This window comes from Passer domesticus, chromosome 3 (assembly GCF_036417665.1).
Source record: "Passer domesticus isolate bPasDom1 chromosome 3, bPasDom1.hap1, whole genome shotgun sequence".
Classification (NCBI taxonomy): Eukaryota; Metazoa; Chordata; class Aves; order Passeriformes; family Passeridae; genus Passer; species Passer domesticus.
The window spans coordinates 108063394-108089194 of NC_087476.1; the positions used below are offsets into that span (position 1 = coordinate 108063394).

The 25801-nt window shown below is 42.8% G+C and overlaps 1 long non-coding RNA gene across 1 annotated transcript in view; it reads right to left on the bottom strand.

Moving 5' to 3' along the window:
• Positions 1-20783, bottom strand: part of LOC135297415 (uncharacterized) — a 73421-nt gene extending 52638 nt beyond the window's left edge. Inside the window, exons 1-2 of the long non-coding RNA XR_010359426.1 lie at positions 20675-20783; positions 17975-18086 (exon numbers count right to left, since the gene is read on the bottom strand). This is a non-coding gene — a long non-coding RNA (uncharacterized LOC135297415). The remainder of the gene's footprint in view (positions 1-17974; positions 18087-20674) is intronic.
• Between the last annotated feature and the right edge of the window lie 5018 nt (positions 20784-25801).

A 25801-nucleotide genomic window follows, 5' to 3' on the forward strand; every position in this document is an offset into this window, starting at 1 on the left:
TATAGTTTTTTCTATCAATACAGCATATATATCCTATGATATACGCACAAAGGATTGCTCTAACAGAGTTTGTGCTGTTTATAATATGAACATCATAAAAAAGAATAAGGTTTCTGAGATAAAAAGTTGATTTGCTTCCCCTAGAGAAAAAAAAAGAAAGACCTTGTATTTGACCCAGTTATATTTTGATATTGGCCAATGCAAGCAGATTTTAAAAAAGACAGAAAGAAAGGAAAACCTCTCTGTTCAAAAACATATATTAAAAACCCACTAGTTACTGTATGCTAATACACAGAAAAGACTCACATAACTCTTTGCACGTTTTTAAAGGGAAACACCGAAATTATACCGTATGCTTCAAAACACATCAGCTTAATCAAAAAGATCTTTTTTGCAACATATGGCAGCATGAAAATTTTTATAAATGGAGTAAAAAGCACTTTCATAAGCTTTACTTCACTTAAGAGGAATGCTGGGAAGAAAGGCAACAGCATTCTTCCTGCATATGTTTTTCTTGTTCTGAACAATGTGGGAAAACCTCATTTTACTTTAATCTAACAGTTCATTTTATGGAAGCAGCAACATTCTGCCCATTTATTAGCACAGAGGGTTTGGGGTTGTAGGTTGTTTTTTTTTCCCCCTTCCTTTTATAAAGTCTAATTTTAAGATGCACACTTCCAAAAAACATTATGGTGTCAATTGCACTACCCTTCAGCAATCCTGTAATAACTTTATTCAACCATTTCTAATTATAATTATATTTTCAATTCCTTTTAGCTATAGAAACTCTTTATCAATCAGAGCACAAGACAGAAAATTACTTTATTACAGCTACAGCTCGTTAGTCTGAGTGCTCTTAATGAAGCAGCCTCATAATCAGATGAAAATCATGCTGAAGAAAACTTGCATCATTAGTCTGGGCCTTAATTACCAAGAAATATAGTCACTAACAATGATACTCCATTTCATGATACGGTGCATGCACCTTCTACAGTACTTGCAATTAATAATTCCGCAGACTGCTACAGAATCTTTCTATTTATTCATAACAATGGAGGGGAAAAAATTCTAAATTTAATTGAGCGGCTCCAAATGCACTCTCTCACTCTCTCCTGCTCAGATTAAAATGTCAAAAGGCTAATATTCTATCTTACAATAATTCATCATTTTAATTACATATTTTATGTGTGTGGAATGTCCTTTTTATTTTTTCTCCTCTTGATCATTTAGGGCGACATTTTGGGGGTACATGTGTCTGGAAAAAATCTCTCCTTGGATGCTGGTGGACCACGCCACACAGAGTTGCAATAAAGAGACAAAAAAAACCATTTCTTTTCCTTGCCAGTGAACGAGGATAAGCTTCAGACATAAGCACAAGACATTCATTTAAATTAATGATGTCCTTCATCCAGTACACTTATCAGTGAGGATGGAAAGATTCTTGAGCGAGGAATATGTTGATCCCTAAAATCCTTTATGAATAAGATTCATCGCAGGGTTAGTAACTTTTATACACAAACCTCTTCTAATCCACTGCATTTTCTGTATTCTTTCACACTGAATGCTGGTCTGAAGTCTCCAGTAAGCTCCCAGCACACGACAGCATCAGGAAAAGCCGTAAGAGTCCCCTTCATGCAGCTAATGAACCCGCTAAAAGATCAGATCACAATCCTCGACACCGAACACCTGGAGGATATTTCACTCTAATTTGCAGCATGGAAAATGATTCCACAGACATCAGCGGGAACGTTCACACCTCAGAGTAGTGTCCCTGAGATTTGTGCCTGCTCCAGCTCTCTCCCTGCTGTGCCTCGTCACCGCTGAAGCCCGGCAGGCTCCCAAGGGTGACAAGGAACACCATTCTCCAGCGCTTTAACTGAGGTGGGGAGCAAATCCTGCTGCTCCGCTGGCTCAAAGCTGCACTTCCCAAACTGGGGATTCCACTCCACATCAAAAATATCTGACATTATGATTTTTGCAAAGTGCCCAGCCCTTGGCTGCTCAGCTGCTATCTGAGTAAGTCACATTAGAGCAGGAGAGATTGCTCTGGAGTTAAGTTACCGAGCCTGTGATTAATCTCAAGGGCATAAGCCAAATAACTCCCTTGTACCATTGAATTTTCTAGCACTCACACGGTGCTGTGCTTTCATGCAAGCACTTCAAACAACAACTAGCCATTAGACAGGCTAGATGAACTTGCTGTAAATATATTCAGCATATCCTGCTTCCCGGCACCGTGCTGCACAAGGCATCCTCGCTGTCGCCTCTGCTAAATGATTTGCTGCATCTTCCGATGGTCTTTGACAAATCATTGGCATCTTTTGAAGCCTTTTACATCCCCTCCCAACAGAGAAAGTGAGCTCCCTTCTCCTGAAACAGAAAGTAAGATGCTCCCTGCTCTGTTTTTGCTACCTCTCATATGTGGCACAGTTGAGGGCTAGTAAGGAAAAGAAGGAAAAATGAAAATCAGCTTCAAGTCCTGTAAAACAAATCTGTAAGTAGATGGAATGAATAAATAAAATAAATAAAAAGGCTCTCTGCCCAGTCTCTCCTGCAACTTTTATTTTCCTACCCTCCCGCCATACCTCAGTATTTTTTTATTTTAGGAGAACTTCTTTTACGTAGTTCCTTCAAGAATTTGCATCTGGCACCAGCAGTCGACAGAGACAGGAGACTGACAAGATGGACTGTTGTGGCAATTCCTATGTTCCTACTACATTCCTAAGCTGTGCTTTATGGCATTGAATATAGCAAAAATAAAAGACAGCATATTTAAAAACGTGACAACTGGAAAAAATATTCTTAAACCTTACCGTGCCTTCTAAAATGGCAGAATAAAATTAATTTATAGTATGACTATAGCTGGCCAAGAACCAGGGGCTCACAGTAAACCAAATGGGGTAAAAAACTGGCTCTGAAAGCAGTTCTGAGGTTTTGGCTCTGTCCAACAACTACACTTATAAACTTATTGTATAACTTACTGGCAAGAGAGGAGCATCAGACTGACCTCCACTTGCATCACAGAAACTACACATTCATTGTCTTTGAGGCAAAAATGTTCCTATGGTACCATATTAATATCCTTTGTGGGTTGGGTCATGAATCAGCATTGGCAGCCACCTCCGAAGCCGTCTGCCTGCCAGCCTTCCCAGCTGGAAAACTGGTAAGGCAGGAGAGATGTATACATAAGGGAAGTGATGGTTTCCCAATTCCGAATTGATTTGTACATGAATCCGCTCAAGTTTAAAGGGCCCAACGTGCCAAAAACCCGGTCCAAGGAATATACGGGACGGGGAGCGCTCCCTGCGCGGGCTCGCAGCGAGCGGCAGCGAGGATGGCTCTGAGCGCCCGCAGGCAGCCCTGCAGCCCCACGGCGTCCTGCTGGAGCACTCCCGCTCCGCTCCTCGCCGGGGGCGACCCTTCCACGGGGGAAGAAGTTTGGTCTGGCTAAAACTGGGAATTTTTTCTTTTTTCTAGATTTTTTTAAGCTTTATTTTATTCTCCGCACACCACCCCTCCCCTGCCTTTTTCTGCGCCGTGCCCGTGCGGAGGGGGCGCATGTAGAGACGGAGGCTGTGTCCCGGGAATGGGGGCGCAGGGGAGGAGGAGGCGGTGTCCCGGGAATGGAGGCTCAGGGAGAGCAGGAGGCGGTGTCCCGGGAATGGGGGCGCAGGGGAGGAGGAGGCGGTGTCCCGGGAATGGGGGGACAGGAGAGCAGGAGGCGGTGTCCCGGGAATGGGGGCGCAGGGAGAGGAGGAGGCGGTGTCCCGGGAATGGGGGCTCAGGGAGAGCAGGAGGCGGTGTCCCGGGAATGGGGGGACAGGAGAGCAGGAGGCGGTGTCCCGGGAATGGGGGGACAGGAGAGCAGGAGGCGGTGTCCGGGGCTCCCCGGCCGCGGGGCAGCCCCGCTGCGCTCCCCCCGTGCCTGGGGGCCCGGCGCCCTCTGCCGGCCACCCGCCGCAGCGGGCCGCACCGGGGGCCGCGAGTTCGAGCCCCGGCTCCGCCAGGCCCGCCGTCACGCAGCCGGCGCTGCGGTGGGGCTCACGGGGCAAGCCTGACCAGCGCTTCCCGAATAATTAACAACGACCAGTAATAAACCACCGCGCCGTCACTCAGCGTACAGCTCTCAACCCCCACCTAAAAGCATCAAGCAATTGGGATGAGAGATAATTTATATCTGCCCGTACCAATTGTTAAACACTAAGAAATCACTTTGGTATGTGCAGGCCACCGACTGTCCCCAGCCCACCTTCCCTGGCAGGAGGAGCATCACGACTGGCAGGACTGGACCCTGAAAACCCTCCCAGACCATCAGAGGCTTGGAGCAGTGGTGCCACGGCTGTCGATCGCTATTGTAACCTCAAGATGCCGACTGTCAGACCTTCAGGCCTTACACCAGGAGGAGGACATGCACTGACCAGCACAGAGAGGAGCTATTGTATTTTACCTGTCCAAGGTTTTCTGTAGTCCAAGCCTCAGCTTCGTAGCTCACACCCCTGAACTACAGTTTGGCGATTAGATCAGTCTAAGTCAGAATTTCTTCACATTTCATCTTCTTAATTCTTGTTCCAAATGACAGTTGTGTTTGCTTCCTCCTCTTCTTCCCCCAGAAAGATTTATCCCAGTCTTAGAAACTAATCCTTCAAGGAGAAAACAGGATTAGACTGGCAATGCCATGGTTTTGGTAGGAGAATAGCTGTGTTTTCCCAAACGCTCGTAAATCCAACCTGCAGGTACAAGCCACAGGTGCAAGCTGCCACCCAGCTGCTCCAAATGAGCACCATGCTGCCCAGGTTCCTTAGCCATGCACCTTGTTCAGCTGCACTCCCTGAAAGCAGCCAGGGGAGAAGCTCCAGCAAAACAGAAGGAAGCTCCAGACATGGAGCCAGACTGCTGCAGCAGTAGGAAAGACAATTTTTCCTCAAGTAAAGACATGCCAAGTCTCTTGGTTCTCGTGCCTCTCACTGGAGTTGCCTGCTATAAAATCCAGGTGGAATGTAAAATGCAGTTTAAAAAAAAAAAACCTAAACCAAGACAAACAGGATTTCCTGACTTTTCCTTGAGAAAGTAGGTTAGGCTACACACAGGGTCCTTTTCTAGGCAGAGATTACAGATGAAGGGCATGGTCCACCTGGATGGAGAGCAACAGGCAGCTAAGAGAACAAGCAGCAGTGACAGTTTGATTGGAAAAGAGACCAAACATGAGACATCTTGAGGAAATTAGAGTACAGCTGTACTGTGTGACAGTCTTCAGTCACTGTATAGATACACAATCTACTTGAACACAACCCATTGCACCTTTAATGAAAGTACAGCAGTAGAGCAGTGTGAGATGCCTGCACTTCCCACAGGAAGACCATTCTTATCCCCATCCTGGTTTTGCACTTAACCTCAAGACACCCCTGCCTGCTCTAAGACCTCAAGACCTCACAGAGACCAGGGCAGAGGAAGAACAGGTCTGGAGGGGTCCCTAGGTCTGCCCAGCTCTGAACAAACTCCCTGCCTTCTCAGGGCAGAGGCCACGGTCGCTCTCCCCTGCCTCTTCCCAGCTGGTGGCCACAGTCACCCAGGCCATGAGCACAAGAGGGAAAAGCAAAATCCAATTCACCTACGCTGATCCCCACCTCAGCAAGGCACCCAAACCTCTCCCTCTCTCCAGCCTGCAAGAAACATTGCACAGAGGTGTTCCAGCTGGCTACAAAGACCTGTCAACCACCACTGATGTACACAATGTCTTCTCCTCCTACACTACCATTCCCCCACCTCCTCTCTTCCTGCGTTCAGGCAAGACTCACTGTTTATTTTCCCCACATGCTCTGGGAGAAGGGAACCATTGTGGGATTTTTTTTGGTGGTGGTGGTGAGGCATTATTTTGTTTGTATGTTTTCCAGAGCCAGTGGGCACAGGGTGAGGCAAGCCCGTGCAAGTGTGCAGCAGCACTGCTGTGAGCTCCCATCAGCCCAAGTGGCACATTGCCTGGGGACACTGACGAAATACTTGGGCTTCTGCTTGATTGCACAAAATGCCCCTGAAATTGCCAGGTCAGGAGGAAAGGTGCAGTGCAGGAGGTGAAAAACAGATAGCAAAACCCTAAAAGACCAGCCAAAATCCCTGACCCTTCTCTACCTATACCGGTGCCCATGACCCAGGAAACCCAACCCACACCCTTCAACAACCAGAGATGGAGTGCACAGACACTGAAGGTTTACCAGCTCTTCTTTCACAAGCATCGACAGAATCACCCCCAATCTGTGTCTTCCAAGGACTTTTAAGACCCTTGCCATATGAAAACATTTGGTAGGTTTTTGCTGCTATTGAATGATTGTCTTTTTTTCCCTTCTTATACGATGACGTGGTTTATCTTATTTGCTCAATGGGATCACTGCCTTTCCACTGAAGAGCCTATTTTAAATATCAACACAGGTTGGTATTTTAAGAGTTATTTAAAATGTCACCAGTCACAGAATGTTTAATTATTGCAAACATCTTTCAAAAAATTCCACCGTGGATTTCTTGCGCCAAGTGATTTATTTCGGATATAATTTCTGTTTAATTAATAGGGGATTTAGCTCTGACCTGGAGGGTGTGAGAACCAGCAGAGGAGCTGGAGTTGAGTCGAGTTAACATTAAACCTGCTTGTGCCTGTTGGAGGCTGAGAAGGAAAAAAAAACAACAAATCAGGCTGGCACTTATTCAGGTGCTGCTGCTACCCGGCAATATTCTCATGTTGATTGCAATGGAAAAATTGTAAAGGCAAACAGAACTTGGGGGGAAAAGAATTAATCACCAGAATATGAACACTGTGCTTTGTTATTTATTTTAACTATGTATATAATTTGCTATAGAGTATAATTACCCCTAATTTCAGCTGAGATAATATCTGGGGCACTCTTTGTTATTCATATAAGCTCAGAGAGCAATTTCTCAATCAGTCTGGCCTGAATTTCCTTACACCTTGAGAACAATTGGAATCAAGGACTAAAAGGCTATTTTAGGAGGGGCAAAAAAAAAAAAAAGCACCTACTTACTTTAAAAAAATTATAAAATTGGAAAATGCCTAATCTATGCTGCTCAAAACACCAGGTTACATCAGAACCAACTTTAATATCCTGTAAAAATCTCTTAGTATGACGCACATACAGCTGTCTAATATTGCTGCTTAAAATGCCTTCGTGTTAAATAAGATTCTATGCTGTAAAATTTTGCAAGGTGATAAAACAAAAAAATGATATAATAAATATAAACCATCTGCATTTTTTAACAAGCCATTTGGAAATGGATTTAATTTATATTTAGAATTGTTTTGAAGTGTTCTCTTTTTTGAAAATGTCCCAGTTACAGTATATTAGGTTTTCAGTAGAAAGATTAAAAGAGCTGACGCACAAATAAACATGCATGCACACCCAGAGCAATTTCCAGAGCTATGAGAGCATTTGATTCTTCAAGGATACTACAGCTGGCTTTTAGTCACATAAAAAGGGTTAGTGTGTGCAATCGGCAGCTCTGGAAAATGGATTCATGAACACAAAAATGCATTAAAACAACATTAAGATTTTGGCAACAACCAACATAAGGCAGGAAACTGAGCTTCAGGCTGAACTCGCATCCTTAACTCCTTCCACGGTGCTTGCTGAAAGGGTCAGTCATATTCTGCAGGAGGCGAAAGCCCATCCTGGGGCTGCTAAACATCACAGCAGAGACACCGAGGGGAGCCAGGACGCAACGTGGTCAGGGCAAAAAGAGAGAATGATGCTTTATGGTATGACCCAGCTCCCGTAGCATTATATCCTCTAACAGACTCACATCTTGAGTCACAGCTCTGTTCAGCCCGGCATCTCCACTGAAAAGCTTTCCACTTAACTCCTTCCTATTACTTCTGCTGCCTTGCACTCCCACCTCCGCTGCACAGGACGCTCCCCAGTCCCCCAGCAAAGCTCCAATGCCAGCACAGCAAGGATGAGCCAGCACTGTTCCAGGATCTCAGCATTGCAAAGAGTTGTGCATGCCCTCACACCACTGCCCGGCATCCTAGGCCCCCTCCCCTCTCAGCTTGCCATCAGCTGCACATTAACCCCCCAAAGCTTAACTCAGCCCGTGGGAGATTGGTATTTGCCTTTTTGAACTCACTTCAGTTCTGCAATCCCCAAAACCACAGATTTGTTTTTATTCTGAGGAATCCCACTCCTAGAAGAACTGATGGTTTTGGCTGGTTTTGCCTCCTATTAGTTTCCTCTCTACAAATCCCTTCTTAATATTAAAAATCAGGGTTTCTCCCCCAATACATGGATGGTGGTATAGTACAAAAAAAAAAAAAAAAAAAAAATTTAGAAAAAAAAAGGGGGAGGTGCATTTTGTGTCTGTCCAAGCAGGCAATCTATAAAAAGCATGGGGCTGTAACCACTTTACTTCTTTTGCTATTCCTTCTCCCAGCAGAACAACATCTACCAGAAAACATTACAAAGTATGAGAAAGTTACTTTTTCAAATAAATTAAGCACTGTATTAGTACTACAGGCATTATCATGCCTACTAATAAATATCTGAATGGTCATTTGTTTAATTTTAAATCATTCACTCTATTAATAAGCAAATGCACTATTGACCAGATATCAAATGTAATTCTTCTGCCTGAAAACAGCTTCTGAGAATGTTAAGTTCATCCTCATTAAGAAAAAAAAAAGGCTTTTATTGGACTTTCTCTTTCTATTTTATCATTTAATTACCTGGTGCTAACATCTGATCGATGACATCAAAGTTTGAACAAGCCAGGGATTTTTCAAAGACGCACCTCTGGACAGAAAACTGCATTTACAAGCCCAGCATTTCGCCTTTTTCGGTGCCTAATTGCCTTCCTGTACCAATTAATGTACAACTAACAGATCTACTCTCTTTGCTGTAGTATACACAATCCCAATTCTCTACGCCCTCTCTCGTGTGCTCCTTCACAGCTTCTCTGTTAGCATCATCACAGCTCACTGTCTGCTCAAGTATTTGAGTTTCTTACTCACTCTGGTTTTTTCTTTCCTTCCCAGAAACCTTTCACTGCTCATGCAGCCTCAGGAATGTCAGGACTCAGAAGGAAATTTTTAAAATCTAATTATAAACTTGTATTTATATTTTCACCTTGCAGTTTTCAAGCTGTGAGGGAGAGGAAGAATTCCTTTCTACCTCTGAAATCATGAAGTTCTGCCAAAAAGATTTACACAGCTGGCTTCCCACCCCCAACACATAAGGTGAGGCAGTCATCTCCAAGCAATTTCTTTTTCCCTTCCTATGTAATTCCTCTGTTCCCTTTCCTTATTTCTGGGGACTTTGAGTTTTTGGTTTCTGTCCCCCACAAAAAAAAAAAAAAAAAAAAAAAAACAAAAAAAAAAAAAAAAAAAAAAACACAAAAAAAAAAAAAAAACAACTAGAAACAGAAACTTCATATCTCATTTGTATCTACTTCCTCTCTATTTTCACTCACTCAACCAAGGAGAAAGGAAGTTGTGTTTCCAGAAGAGAGGAAGGATTTAGAGGGTAAAACATCATCCTTTGGGTGTTTTCTGGATTACTTGTTTCCAGATAAGAATGCATGGCAAAGAAAGAGTAGCTGCCCAGGGAGCTGAAGCTCTTCAAGCAGAAGAGACACTGGAATGGCAAGATGGCAAGACTTGTCCAGCAGGAAGTTAGCCTTACAAATAACAGTTTCTCATGTGTTCCCTAGCCACCTATTTTCAGCATCAAAATTCCTCAGAAGCAGTGATCTTACAGCACCAACAGTGTCAGATAAGAATTTTAGACAAGCAGAAAAAAAAGAGAAAGTTAAAGTGATAAAAGTCTGAGAGGAATGTAAGAACTGCTCTGGGGGTGACTGTTTTCCCCTCTGGGTTTCCCACTTCTTCCTAACAAGGACTGGAGAAGCGAGAAACTCCTATACTAGGAAACTATTTTGTCCCTTTTTTTCAGGTCTTCAGATGCACGCAGAAAGCATGTTCCAAATAACAAACAAAATCACAGATCTTTAAAAAAAAAAATCTACAACCACCACCATCAGGGCATGAAGCAGGTTTGGAGGTGTGTAACACCAGTGGAAATCACTGAACAGGACAAGTTAAATCTATTCTGAGTAATGGACCAAGATAAGGCACAATGCCATTTTCAAAGCAGGATTTTTTCCTTTGTCATTAAAAAAATAACCAAAAAATCCCAACAAAGTATCAGTTACAGGATTTGACCTCCGAGTCCAGCACAGAACCATTCAGCACAAGATAGCAACCCTCAGTGCAGAACAACAAAACCCCAAGTAATTCTCATGTTGCCTGATGTTTCTCCAACGCCCCAGATCTCCTCTCCCAAGAGGACACATACACACACAAGCATGCTCACACTCTCACCACCCCACCAATAATCCCTACCCTAAGGATGCTTCAGGCACCACCCTGGCAGCCTTGAAAACTGCAAGATGAAAATATAAGTTTATAGTTGGATTTTTAAAATTTCCTTCTGAGTCCTGACATTCCTGAAGCTGCATGAGCAGTGAAGGGTTTCTGGGAAGGAAAGAAAAAACCAGAGTGAGTAAGAAACTCAAATACTTGAGCAGACAGTGAGCTGTGATGACGCTAACAGAGAAGCTGTGAATGTGGGCTAAGCAAAGATCTGGGTCTCCTTCAAAGGCCCTGGAGGGACTCCAGCTGGGCTTGCTTCAGGGGGCACATCAGCAAATCCACATTGCCCATCAGAGAAATGTTGTTCAGGGGAGCACACGTGACTGATTTGCTCACACAGGTTGGAGTGTTTGCATGCAGGTGTTTTATATTGTGTGACACAGGAAAAATCCTATGCCTGCATGCATCAGTAGCAATACCTCAACAATAAGGAAACTGATGCTTTTCCCTTGCTGTCTAAAAATCTCAAACCTAGAACACACACTGTGTGCCAGTTAAGCTCAGGCAAGACTGAAGTGCAGCCTTTTGTGGACCTGCTCTAGCTCAGTACTCATTTAGTGGGGCTGCTGATATTCCACTGGACATTCACCTGAAACTAGGACAGTCATTCAAATTCTCACAGTCAGGCTCTGCTCAGGGACAAGTGGAGCAACTGCAGTCCACTGCAAAAACCAAAATGGGGAAAGAGTGCTTATTACTTGCCTCTACATTCTTAATTTACAGGGCATTGCATTGTGGAACACCCTGAAGTCCATTGATGGACTGTTGCACAGGCCAGAGGAAAAAAATAAGGCATTTCAAGGCTTCCTCCTTTCTTAGCCAAGACCAGCACACAAAAGAAGGATGCTCCTTCACCTGGGCTCAGCTCCAATAATGTATTATTCCTCTTCTTACACCCCTTTCTCCTCCTCTACATCTTCTATTGGCGTTTTTCTCCTTCATGCTGCAGTAGAAGCAGTGGATGTTGTTGTGGTGATAGTTGGGGCAATTCTAGCAAAGCAGCTTTTCAGATAATTTCTCATGACCTTGATATTCAAACTGTTCCTTTTAACACAGAATACAGATCTACTTGCCCATATATCAACATCTAGTAGTCACTGGAAGTCACTGTAGCATTTAGTAGTCACTGGAAAAGTCTGAGAGGTAGGAATATTTGACAGGAGCCCTGATTTCACTCTCTCTCACCCCTTCTCTTAAGAAAAGTTACTTGCAATCATTATCTTTACTCTAAGAGTGCACATGTCTTATGGGCAGCCAAGACTGCAGCAGAAAAACAAAAGGTAAATTTCAGTAAAAGCATTATTACAAAATCTAGTCAAGCATTGTAAATAGAACTGCCATATTATTATTGAGAAAAGGTGTAGTGCCCATGCAAACTACATATTTGATTAGGATCTGAACTCTTTGCTGAACCATGAATCTGAAATAATTTAGGTGATACATATAAATTTAATTTCTTTGTTCAACATTCCACATCTGAAACGATGCACTGCAAATGTGCAGCTCTCACTGAAGTCTGCAAAATGAGTCTTCTTATAACTCGCCTATACTGTGTGGAAATAATCTGAAATAATCTTAAAGGAAAAGGAATAAACCTATTTTAAAAACAGCTGAGTCCTTTAGATTGTATACCATAACCAATTTATGGAGATAAATGGAATTCAATATTAAAGAAATACTGGGTTTTTCCCCTCCTGTGGAAAATTTAAATGCAGAAACAAAAGGGGAAAAAAAGAGAAAGAAAAAGAAAAAGAAGGAAAGAAAGAAGTGGTAAGACACAAGTAACACTTGGCTATTGTTTCTATATCAGTGCCTGCTAGAGGCACTGCACCTTGTTTTTCCTGGCCCAAGCTAAAGGCATGCTGACTGTGGAAATGACTCATTCCATCTCTATAATGGAGATACACCAGCTATTGGACATCTTTATTTCTCATTCATTAAATGAATCCAGTGTCTACTGCTGTGATAGCCATCAACAGACACAGACGAGGAAATAAAAAAAAAGGGGGGAAAGAGCAAGAGGGAGAATACAAATGAATATTATAGACTACTGTATGGGCCCTATTACTAAAAATGAATACAAAATACTCTAAAAAAATACATTAAGCTGGTATTGGCTTACAATGAGGTCAATATTGTGATTCATTTAACTCAGGGGACAATAAATCTTGATATTGACTGAAAACATAAGTCAATATGCGTACTGTTGTGTGCATTCCATTATAAAAATGAGGGGGGTAAGTGTAATGGAGAACACTTTCAGAAGAAAATTAGTTTTGCCAAAAGATTTTGTCTGGTTTTTAAATTCACTGCTGCAGACCACCACAGCCCAATCCTTGGCCCTCACCGGTGAGGCTGTAGGTTGGGCTGGGGCTGGAGACCATCTCATCCCAGATGCCCTGGAAAGTTCCAGCACAAATGGGAGCCTTAGAGGCCCAGAAAAGCTGCCAGGCTGTAGAAGACAGTGACCTTTATATGGATGATCTGGTAACATTTAAGGCTATTTGTGCTATCTCCAGGGATAACTTCAATGAGAAGTCAAATACAGCCAAACCTTTCATACTAATATGGAAGGAGTCAGAGGATCTGTCTAGATTCCTTAAGTTTTAAGTTGTGTTGAGCTGTAAGATTCTCCTTCTCTAATGATTTGAAAAAAAGAATTATTTAGAAATGAAACAAACCCTCCCCTCCCCCAAAAAAGCAAAGAAACCCACATATACATGCAAAAAGAAAACCCTCACATTTTTAAAAACATCAGTTAAAAAAAGAGGCTGTAGGCCTAATATCCAAGCTCCCAGGCCAGCTCAGCTCCCACTCTGAACTCTATCAATGCAGCCTGGCACTAATACAAGACCAGGCAGAAAAACCAAGAAGGCCTCACAGCTCATAGCTCTGGAAGATTGTAATAAAAAGCCCCATTTTTGCAGAAACATTTTGATGTCAGCAGACTGTCTGGCCCAATGCATTGTTCTGTTGGAAAACTCCCACGTACACCTAAACTGTAGGCACTGGGCTTACCTGCCTGTACTGTCTAAGCACAGTTATCATTCTCCCTTGCTGCAAGGTCTCCAAAACACCTCTTAAAGACCAGCTGGGCCAAGTGACACAGGGACCCACATGCATCTCCAGCTGATTCCATTAGCACCTGACCTCCTGCATCCATGTACATGCCAACCTACTCTACAAACACTGAGCCTGCACAGTGGGCACTTCCTAAAAGTCAAAGAAAAAGCACTACATTGCTTTTAAAAGCCCTGCTCTTGTAAAGGTATCCTGTTTGAGTGAAAAAAAGTTGTGCTACTATCAGTGAAATGCTTCAACAGTAAAATTAAGTTTTCCACAAGCTACAGGAACAGCATGTAACATTCCAGGCAATCGTCTGGCCCCAAGTTACTGACCTCTGAAGTCAGCCAAGGTGAAGAGCAAAACTTCCTGGCACAGCATGTGACCAGCTTCAGAAAGTCAGCAACTGAGGAGGATTCCCTTTCTGATCTTATATCCAAAGATGTGGAACCCCCACCATCACTGCCCAATTCCCCAGGAAAAGGGATGGGCAGCATATGCAGATAAGAGGAGATAAAGATCCCACCCACCAGTAATATTGCAAAAGGAAAATCACAGGACCAGCACAGAAGCATGCAGGAATCCAGCTATGTACCCTATATGGGTACATGCACATTCTGTGACAGTACTTCAGTACACAGCCACTCACAGGGAGAAGGGATTGTGACTAGGGATACCTGTAGTCAGTGTTTCCTGCATAAAACTAGCACGGCAACATGCTACAAAATAATGTAAAAGAGCAGAAGACCACTTCTTACAGGACAAGCTGGATGTCACAGAGCCAGAATGTCACCCACACTGGTTCACAAGCCAGCACTGCCCTCTTCAACCTGCTTTCATCCACGCTGGCTCCGGGACAGGCGGCAGTGATCAATACCCACATGCTGAGCTGTAACGACTGAGAGCACTCCTGGGTTAATGCATCTTGGAGAGAAGCCAGGAAGCTCCACGCCATTGGCATGCACAAAATTCAGAGGTTACAGAAACAGGGACCCTGCACAACCAAGTGAAAAATGCCTGCAGTTGTTTAGGAAAGCATATATCCCGACAGAGCACTGAGGCTGGGTACCACAAACCATGTAATGTCTTCATCTCAGTTAAATGTCTAGGAAAGAGTAGCAGACAGTAAAATTACTGCTTGTTACTCCCACCACTCCTATCTGGGTATGGGTTAGTTATGGGAACACCTGTCTCTCTCCAAGTCCAACATATTGTCCTGTTCCAGCCAGGACAGGGTTAATTTTTGCAGTAACCTGGAGAGGGTAGGGCAGGTATGGCCAGGACCCAGAGGTTATTCTATACCACCTTATGTCACTGCCAGGGCTGGGGGAAAGGGAGTCTCTTTCACGAAGAAGGGGTCTCTTCCAGTTGGCATAGCATGGAGAGGGAGCAGTTGGGTGTTGTCTGTTGTCAGAGGGTTTCCTTGGGAATTGTTCACCTCTTTCTTGTACCCTCTGTCACAATTATTATTGTTGCTATTGTCATATTTATTTTCTTATCTCATTGCTGTTTCCAATAAATTGTTCTTATCTCAATATGTGAGCTTTACCTTTTGTGCCTCCAATTCTCCTTTCCATCCCACTGTAGAGGGAAGTTAAGTAGCAGGGAGCAAGAGGCTCATGATTTGGAGATTCTCAGTTGGAGCACTAAACTGGGGAGTACCATTCCTAGACCATGACCTGTATGCTTAAAGAAAAGCAAAGGAGTGCATAGACAATAACCTCATAAGATTTCTTGCTTTATGTGACATCCTTCTTAATATGCAGCACTGATTTGCCTATCCCTATGGTGCTTCTGACAAAGACAGCTCACAAGGATCAGACCAGCAGCAGAGGGAAGGACATCTCACTAATTTTAATGGACATGTCAGCACTCTGTTGTCTTGCCAACCTTGTTGAATAAGCTTTCTCTCAGCAGAGAGCACATCCTTGCTGGGAAGGACTAGTCAGAGCCTTGACCAAAGCCCATTTCAAACCTCAAGTCTGGCTACAAGCACTGTTGGACTCCAACAAGCCTAGATGCAGGTCTTGGTTACGTTACTGCATGTCAGCAGTTTACAGACATGCTGCTGCAACCAAAGCTTTGCCTGCAACCCCCCCAAGAAGAAAATCAGCACATGCCTGTGTTTGTCTCTGTACAGACATTACCTGGCTTGGCTGCTTGCAAACAGAGTCTGTTCCCTTTCATATTGAGAGTCAAGAGCCTGGTGGCTGGCATGGAAAGTAACTTCCAGCTGAGAAGAGCTCCAGCTCCCCTGGGCAGCAGCCAGGTGCCTCTGGCAGGGGGGCACTGGACCAGGTGGAGCTGGGATGCAGCTCCATTGCGACAGCGTGCCCACACATCCAGATACAGGCAGGAGCTCTCCTCATTGCATATGGACCTTACAGCACCTGCTGAGAACTGGGAAGGAGGCTGGGATCCTGGCTCAGCTACAGCCCAGCCAAAGGACAGTAGTGGGATAGGGAGGATGAAGATAGCCACTTCCAGCTAAAAAGAGACGCTTCGCAAACTTTGTGCAAAGTTGGCTGGTTTGAGCTGGAAGAAAGTCAGAGAAAGCTGGCCACTCCCCTTCACCTAATAAAAACAACAAACAAAAAAACAACCCCAAAAATGCTTAAAACTGAACAAAGGCATAACATGCTACTGCTTTACAAATTAAAAATACTAGAATTTGTTCCCATGGAAATCTTTATTCTTTTCCTGAGTAAGAAGAAATCTGTTTTCTATTTTTAAAAGACACTAATTCTTTTGGACCTAAAGCCACAGGGAGCCTCTGCTCAGTGTGTTCAGACTTTCTCTCCCCCAGCCCAGTCTGCCCCCACAGTGAGTGCTGAGGCAGAGCCCCAGTCCCTGCAGCCAGGCTCAGCTAGCTTGGAAGTCACTCCCAAATGGTGCTGAGGCAGGTTAGCTATGGCAACACTCTTCCTGCTGCCCAGGTGTAAATCCACTTCTGCACCCAACTGCTTCCATGCAGCAGGGGGATACAGCAAGCCCAGAGAACACTGGGAAGCCAAAGGTGAGCGCAGAGCTTGCAGGCAGAGCCCCAGCCATTAATAGGTTGTTGTGGGGACACACACACACCTTCCTTTGCACCCATGTCCTGGCTGGGACTTTAATTCCTCTCCTGGGTTTGGCCTCCCTGCTCATACTTCCATCTCACACCACACTGCCCCCATAAGAACCAGGCACCCTGGCAAAAAGCAGAGTGTTCACCCCGCAGACTGTGGGAGGTTTGGGACTGTTACATGTGCTTCACAGCTCAGACCCAGCGCAGCATAAAATATTCTGTTATTCTCTCTCTCTTTTTTCCTTTTCCCTTTTCTGAAAGATTCCTCCAGAGATGGACAAGGAGGAAGCATTTTTGCCTCCAAGAAAGAATGAAAATTACAACCCTATCTACATAGCAAAGGATACTTTACCCCTGGGTGCAGAACAAGAAGGCTGAAAGAAATGTAAGCTAACACAAAAATTATGAGCAACTTTGGATGTGGGTAGGTCTCTGGTGTGAGACCGGCATGCAATCCTTTCTTATTTCTTCCTCTTTTCCTGTTTCTAAGATACAGATAGATATTCAGATCATATAGTGGGCAAGACAGATAAATAAATAAAGTTTTCAAGATTGCAGAATACATACAGCTCTGTGGTTGGGACTCTAATCACACAGGCAAGGATGAAGAATAAGTCCTGAAGAACTAGTAAGAACAGGAAGATGAAATACATTCAGTGCTGTGATAATTAATTAAACTACTTCAGTTAGGGACACAGGTTGGTGCCTTTCTTGTGCAATGTATTTATAGGCATATCAGTCCAACAATGATGGAGAGTGAGACCTTGTCTGAAATACTGCTCTTCAACAGCCGGATAAGCACACTAGAACAGCTCTCAAACATGTAAGCCAGCTCTTTTCCAGCCCTCAGTTATTCTCTGCCAGCTGTTTAGTCTTCCATAAAGAATACCTACATTTTTCCTGCATTCAAACATTTTATCAAACTGCCATATAAAAGTCAATGGATATTAAAGCACAGTAGTACTGTATATTCTTGCTACAGCCCCGAATTCAATTATAATCCTTCAAGACCCCAGGGAAAAGTTACAAGTGGAAACACTGTGTGCTAAAAAAAATGAGAAACTATGGCATTCAGCATTTGTAAGTTTATTTCTACTGCCTTTCCTCAGGAAAGCAGGTACAAATAATTTGCAGTCATGATATTGCTTTTGTTTGGAATCCCTCCTTTGCTTTGCTGCTATCTGCAGGTAATCTTTAGTTTAAGTTGTCCTGCTTATGAGGATACCAAAAGATTCCCCTCCCTACCCAGATGCTTCCAAAGCATTAGGCTTATGACTAAACAAGGGAGTCGATTCAAAACCCGTAATGTTTGCTCCCCACACCAGTCACCAGCAACTGCATCAGAAAAACAAATAAACAACAAAAAAGGCTTTTCTTACTTCCCCACACACACACACACTTTTTTTTTTCATAGATACCTTTAAAGACTTTTACTTTGAGCGAATATGGGACTCGTCACTTGATGATTAATTTGCATGTTGATAGGCAGTCAGTGTAGCAGCTTTCAGATTAGGGACATTCCGCTGCACACTAAAAGGCACAAAGAACAAAAAGTGAATTTCAATCTTGCCCTTCTTTTCCAGTCAGTGCATTCCCAGCCCATGTCTATTGATGAGCAGTTGGAACAATACCAAAATGCAGTGTAAGATCAATCCTGCTGTTTACTTCGCTGAGCTGAAGGAACAAAGGACAGAAGAAAGGACTTAAACCCAGCTATAGTAAAAGAGTGGGCATGAAGGATGAAAAATGTGCCTGATGGGCAGTAGCACAGAGTAAACTCATTTAGAAAATAGGCAGCTCCAGCTGAGATAAAACCAATGATGATTTGTATTTTGTACTGTATCTTCAGGGGATAAAAGCACTTCTATCAGATACCATTGGAGGCAAACTTGAAACACTGCAGTAAAATGCTATGTTCCCTACCAGGGAGAGAATAAAAATTCCCATAATTGTAAAGGAGTGTTAAATATCTGATTGTGCATGCCTTTTTCCTCCCATGGTGAGATGACTCAACCCGGTCCTCTTTTTAACTTCACAGGACCTGTCTAATAGAATATTCAGCTGGATGTTTTTGTATCAAATGCAGCATGACACCATGTTTTACTTTGATAAATACTGATAATTGTAATTTGGGGGATTATTAGCCTTTAAGACCTTTTAAAAAAATAAAGAAAAGGAAGCTATTTCAAATGAGAAGGCACTCAAGTATCTGAACAGGCAGGAGGATGTGAAGAGAGAGGACAAAGTTCTTCAAATGCAAATGCCTTAACAAACTGTAACTAATGAGAAAGAGAAAATAAAACACTCCCTTCTATTGCTAAACATAAATTATTCTAAATCAAAAATCTATTTACTTTTACTGAAAAGCAAGAATATCTGACACAATGAACTACCACCATCTCAGGCAAGGACAGCACAACACAGAATAATAGAGATGGTAAAAATGAGCAGCAGGAGAATTGATGGTATCCTTGTTGATATTGAAGTACAGGGGAATTTTGTTGTTTACTGATCACCATTTACAGGGTTTGCTCACCTCTTTAGCTCAAAAAATTACTTCCCAGAGGCTATTACTTGCTGACAGGGATGTGTTGGCTCCTCACTTACACTGATCAATGTACATTCTTCCAGTAAGGATAAAATTTGAAGTAATTTATTTGATTTTCTATGATGCTTCAGAAGAATCTGACTGTCACCAAGCAGCAAATAAACAATGTTCCCGTTTGCAAGAGTAAGCACTTGGAGACAATTATAAATTGACCTGTCTAGACACCAGCACACCAGAGTGTGAACACTGTCTTTGCACATAGGGAGCTCATGTAGATACATACATACACACATATATATGTGCATTGTGGGGTAGGGAAGGTTATTGTTTAAGGGAATAAGAGGCAGCAATAGCAGAAAATACGTAGAAAAATCTGAAAGACTTGCACAAACCTCACATTTAAGAAAAGCCTCTGTGGTACACCCAAATGCAGCTGAGCCAGCACGGCAGGAAGGATAAAAGGGCTAAAGTTAGGTACAAACATCTCTACTGCTGACTCAACAGCTGAGATTTTAGTGTGGGTTGATGAAGATCCAAAACATTTTCTCCATTTCACCTCACTTTCCAACCCCACTGTTTACTCTGAAGTGACCTGACGTGTCTCTTTTGTCTCAAGATACAATAGCTAAGAAACTTGGGCCCTGATTCTGCAACTCTCTTTTTTCACTGTTATTCAGCAGCAGACGTCAAAGCACTGCTGATTAAAAGCCAGCATATTAGAATTAGAAAGGAGGTACACTCTGTCTTGTGTTAACATTGCTGCTACCAGCCCATTTCGGTGCTAGAAATTTAAACCCTCTTTCTTACTAAAATATTACACCTGTGGGTGCTCTCCTGCAGTCTAACAGCCTGACAGAAATTAGTCCAGCTGGGCAATAACGCATCCACCTTGCCCTGGTGAGAGAGAATAGCACTGTGTATGGATCAGTTCCCAGAAGAAGGAAGGGGTTTGGGTCTATTTACGGCAACTTTCTCTGAATTTAGAAGTATTTCTGTTTAGTTCTGAGTGCACCCTCTCTCTCCTTACATAACAAACAGCAGAATCAGATAAACCACTGTTAATTTTAACTCTCTCTTCAGAACATTCATACAAGCACACCCACTCATGTTTGGAAAGAATCCTCTATATTTATCCATAAGCATAAATATTTGGTACACTGATGGATCTTAAATTTTTAACTATGTTCTTCCAAGCTTGAGAGTTCATGTTTCTTCAGAGACAACACGAGCCAGTTTATAACCCTCTAGAAACTCAGACTCTGATAAAGCTTCACAGCTGAAATAACCCTTACTACAGTGGTGAAAATACAACACCATCAGTATAAAATAAGGCAGCATTATTCTAAGCAATCCTGTGTCCATAAATAGTGCAAGATTAAAGTGCCTATAAATTGCAGAGTCTTATTTACTTCTAGATACAATTACATTTACAACAGATAAATGTCCAAAGTCTTTGAAATCTTAAGTCCCTGGTGTGAATTTCTGGATGCAAACCTATGCTGCATGTATGCGTAATGCACATTCCTGTCAAGAATATAATTCATAGGGAGTCTAGTGAGAAAAAACCTACCTCCTTCTTCTAGCTTTTTTCCCCCCACTGTCATTTGCCCTCTGATGGAGTCCCTGACAGTTGCCTTGAGTTTCTACAGTGCTGCAACTAAAAAAAGAAGCAAACAACCCAGTCACATTCTTTTCCCTTCTAGTTAAATAACATCAGCAGGTGATGCTCAGGCCTGTAAAGCTGTATATGGCCACAGCTCCCCAGCCCTTTTCAAGGTGAGAGGAAGTTCTGTTCACCTTTTGGGAATGGCCTGCTTGCATCCCCAGCAGGGTGAGCACAGCAGCTCTCAGAAGACCCACAGCGCAGAGCCAGCAATGCAAACACAAACCTAAATTTTCAGTAGCTGCCAGGAATTTGAGGTTCCCTGACCCATCAGCTGGATTCCTCAGTAAAGGAAGTCGAGCCTTTCTGCTTTTGAAAGAAATTGTCCTTTTGCAATAAAAGGGCAGGAAAAGAACATTTGAATGCTTTACCCTTGCTACTAAATGAGAGAATAGCCTTAAAAGGATTGAGAGCTGCAAGGGGGAGCACATCCTGTGAAACATGGGCACACAGAGCAGCCAGCACTGATAGGGAACATGCTCAGCACACCAAGGACAAGGCCTCTGTCCCCCACCCAAGGTTCATGCCTAAACAGGCACAGCTAATATTTGACCTACACACTGCAAAACAGGACTATAAAAAAAAAACAAAATACACCAAGAAACATCATTCAGTCTCCCCAGTTTTTGAAATTGCAATGTTATTTAATTCCTTAATTACTAATTAGTTATATCTTAATATCTTGAATCCCACAAACAAGATTTTTTTTATGTAACTGACACATTTTCAGAGATTATCCAAAAATCAAGTTAGATCTCTGAACTAACTTGAGTAAAAAAAAAAAAAAAAAAAAAAAAAAAAAAAAAAAAAAAAAAAAACCAGCCAGACCTCAAAATTGCACTAATGTCTTTAGAATTTCCTCCTCAGCTCACCTCATTTTTTCAGTTCAGTGCAAACATAAGAATACAAAGAGAGAATGTAGACTAACTTATCTTTTTGAGGCTGGGCATGCTGGTATCCTTGTTTTAAAGGGGAGAACAGTTCCCAAAACTTCAGAGACCTTATGATCTTAGAGATGGGCTGGTGGCAAGAAATCAAGCACAAAATCCAGGTTAGGTGGCTTATCTTGACAGCTGAACCATCAGCTCAGTTTATCCCTGGTTTTAAGTACAGTAAGGGGCATTTACTGGGAGAAGCACTCCAACAGCCTCTGCATAGATCTTGGTAATGCCAACAGAATGTTGGATGCAGCCAGTTCTTGGCATCTTTCCAAGCAGCTGGTAGGCCCAAAGCTATGCCCAGATATCAGGGGAGATGCTCCATGAAATCTTACCTTTCTTGCCCAGTTGTAGAATAGATTTTCTGAACGTCCCTTTACATTTCAACTGGCTTGGACCAAAGCCCGTTTATTCCTAAAGATTTCCACTAACATCATTCTATCACTGCCTCCCTCCAAAGAGCTCAAGTCTTGGAGCAGACACAGCTGGCCTATCCATAGCATCCTGTCCTGAAGCATTTTGCTGTCAAAGCAGTGGGAAACATCCTCTTCATCTCAGTGACCTCTGTTCTTCAAGCCAGAGTAGTAGACACACATACCCTAAGCAGGCATTCAATTGTTTTAAAAGGCAAGGCATGAACGAAAACAAAATATCCAGTGCAAAGACAGAGCAATGAAGAAGCAGGAGGACTGAGTCTCTCTAACAAGTTTCTGTAATTTACATCTAAAATAAAATAAATTTAAAAAAAAAAAAAGAACACAGGCTCACAACTTGAGCTTGGACAAGAAAAGAGACCAACTGCACTGCTCTGTGAGGTAATTACAGCAGTTTCCAAAAGAGGTTCTGGAGCACACAGATGACAGGCAGAACATGAGCTAAGGGGCTACGAATGGGAACACCAAGTAAAAACAGGTCAGAGTGCAAGGCTTGAAACTCTGCTTTTAAGGGGTCAGCATGGAAATAAATAAATAAATTAAACCTGGAAGTCAGGGCTGACTTTTATCAGGGACCAGGGTCAGTGCTGTGAATGGCTGTTCTAAAAGGCTGGACTCCATCAGCCCTTGAACTGCTGACATCTGTGGGATTTACTGATGGTGGCAGTAGACCTCAGGCTGATGTCTGTGGCTTTTCCAGGCTTTTCATAGGACCAGCTGCCTTCCCCAAGACAAAACCAGCCTAGGCTCCAAGCATAGCCCATGAACCCTCTCTGTGCTCTGTACCACAGCAAATCACTTGGACGAGCAACAGTGGATTTCAGAGCGAGGCACATTCCCAACAGCTGCTGTTTGAGGCTGACTGCAGACTCCAGCCTCCATCACATTTGGGTGACATCCAGAGTGTCCTGTAGCTGTAAAGGCTAGAAACTTTCCTCAAACACACATTTCAACACCACCCACAAATGTTACTCTGGTTCCTATTTGTTGATATCCCTTTCCTTGCTTTCTCAGCTTTTCCAGACTTCTGTGTCATATGCTCCTTCCCAGTCCAGCCTTCCCCAGAATTATGGAGAAGAGAACAGGATTGAGATGTTAAAAAGCAGCAATTTTCTAAAAGGCTAAATCATACCATGGATTAAGATCAGATGTTCAGGCTCTGCACAGGCAGTTCTCATGGAATGTCTGCTGTGCAGGAATCAAACGTTATCACTAGCTGGCTGATGTGATTAAATGAAACACGTCAATGGTGCATCTGGCTCCGCATGTACAAATGTCAAAATCTCTTTCCACCCTCCTAAAAAACCAAACCAAGAAACTTGTCTCCAATTACCACACCTTCCACTTTTCCCAGCAGTGAGGTCAGGAGCTCCACAGATAAGAAGGAATTATTCCTTATGCTACAAGAGGTCTAGTGAGTCTGATTCTGTATTTTCCAACTGAGCAAAAACTCATACAGATCCCAAAAATAAGGTCTTCATCTAAGGATGCTAAGAAGGATCAGGTGAGGTCCCTAAGAGGGAACAGCATGGAGAAGTCTGCTCAGATGATCCATATACAGGCAGCAGCATTAGGAAAACCAAAATAGTCTCTCTGACATCCTGCACACCTCCAGATATTTACACATTTTCCTGTAGAAAAATGTTGCAAATGACTGAAGTACAGAGAAGAATTTAATTTTCTCAGAGAAAATGTCTCTCTTCTCAGCCCTCACACCACAAGCAGAAAGGAGGTTTGGTCTCAGATGCATTTGCTCCATTTGGAAGTCTTCACAAAAAGTTTTACCATAATCAAGAAACAAAACCCCAGGAAAATTAAAAATGTTCAGCTATCGTAAGAGCAAATTTACACCAAACTATCCCTCCACCCTGTAATGAGAGCAGTCAGGGTCAAGAGGAGATAATTAGCAAAAGGGAATTTAAAATTAAAAATAAAAGAAGAAGAAGAAAAGAAAATAAAAGAAAAGGGAAAAAAAAGAATAAATCAAGGAGCAGGGAAGAATGGATGTCTGAGCTCTTCCCCTTTTGTACTTGGGGTCAGTAGCTTAATTTTCTCTTACATTTGAGTTGTTTTTAATTTCCAGGAAGTCTTCTCACATATCTTGAAACTTTGCCAAATTATCATTAAGCCAATATTTTATCTCCTCATAAAAATGCTACAGTATCTCCCCCACTCAATACATACTGCAGGAATAGATCTTAAATCAGGGAGGATGGGAATTTGTTTTTAAAATGACTTAACTATTTCAACCATCCCAGGGAGAAGGAAAAGCTTTAAGGGAAAAAAGATCCCTTTAGTGCTGTCCTCCCCAAATATAATAATTATTTTCCTGTGGCTCTGTTTAAAATATCAGCACCACATATCAACATTATGTTTGCTCTTCACCTTGCACAGCTGACCACAAATGAAGTATCACAAGAAAAATAGCTATTAAACTTCCATGTGTGAGGCACTTACAGACATGGGATCTACATGGAAGCTTCACAAATCCATCATTAGTCATGGTCTCCAGAAGCCCTGCAGGGAGGAAGCAAGAAAACCAAAAGCACACTGAAGTACAAACACTCCTTTGTGGATCATAATAACTTGAGAGAGAAGGGGGATGCTCAGACAGTTAACAAGTATGAGTCCAGCCCAAAATGGATGTTTGACAGCCCTTCCCTTTATTAAAACAGTGCATTTTCAGAGCAGAGATTTTTTGCTCCTGTTGTCACTACTTCAAACAAACAAACAAAAAACAAACCCAGCAAATAAGCCCAAATTTGGCCCAGCAGAATAGCTGCACGATTCTGTAAATATGGCAGTTTGGTGAGGTCTCTTGTCATCATGGAAAGTCTAGTGAAGAGCACAATTCCAGGTAAATGAGGGATAGGAAATGCAGGGAACTTATCTAGCCCATCATTAACCTCATTCTGAGACAGCCCCAGAGGCAGTTCTTTAGCCACCAGCACAGCCAGCTGTCAACTGTGTCAAACCAGTAACGGGTTCGTTAGCTGGGGAGCAATCTGAAAAGCCAGCCATAGATCCAAATGCCTAAAAAATATTCTCAAATGTGGTAATTATGTCCTGCAGCTGCCAAGAATGTCCTCAGAGAGTTCACAGATATTGGTTGTACCAGTGAATCAGAGCAGATAACCACTGTAGCCTCAGCAGGAGCATTAACAACAGGCAAAAAACTGAAACTTGGAAGGAGAGATTTTGAACCATCAGCAACAATTGGCATGGTAATTGTCATGCTACTTTAAAAACAGTCTGCTTTTATTTTTTAAAAGCATGCTAACCTAGCATCTTCATTGCTTAATACAAAATTATTTTTGAACACAGTGTAGGACACGACATGATAACAGGGATGAGCTTCAGAGAGGGATCCAGAGAGATCCTGGAAAATAAAGTTGCTTTTGCAGTCCCATAAGGTGGGCAACTGAGTGTGGATGCAGGTCACAGAGAAATCAACATCAGCTTTTGAAAACACTCACACGTTTTGGATGGAACAGCCTGTGTGTAGCCTCCTGTGAAGGCTCCAGAGCGATTTTCCAACCAGCCTGAAATTAGCAGGTGTTTCATGTCCATCTTGCAGTAGAAAAAATTGCTTTTGAATGATATTTCGCAGCTAGTAGATGACAGAGCAAACTTTTGCTTATTTCAGTGATAAGCAGCCAGCT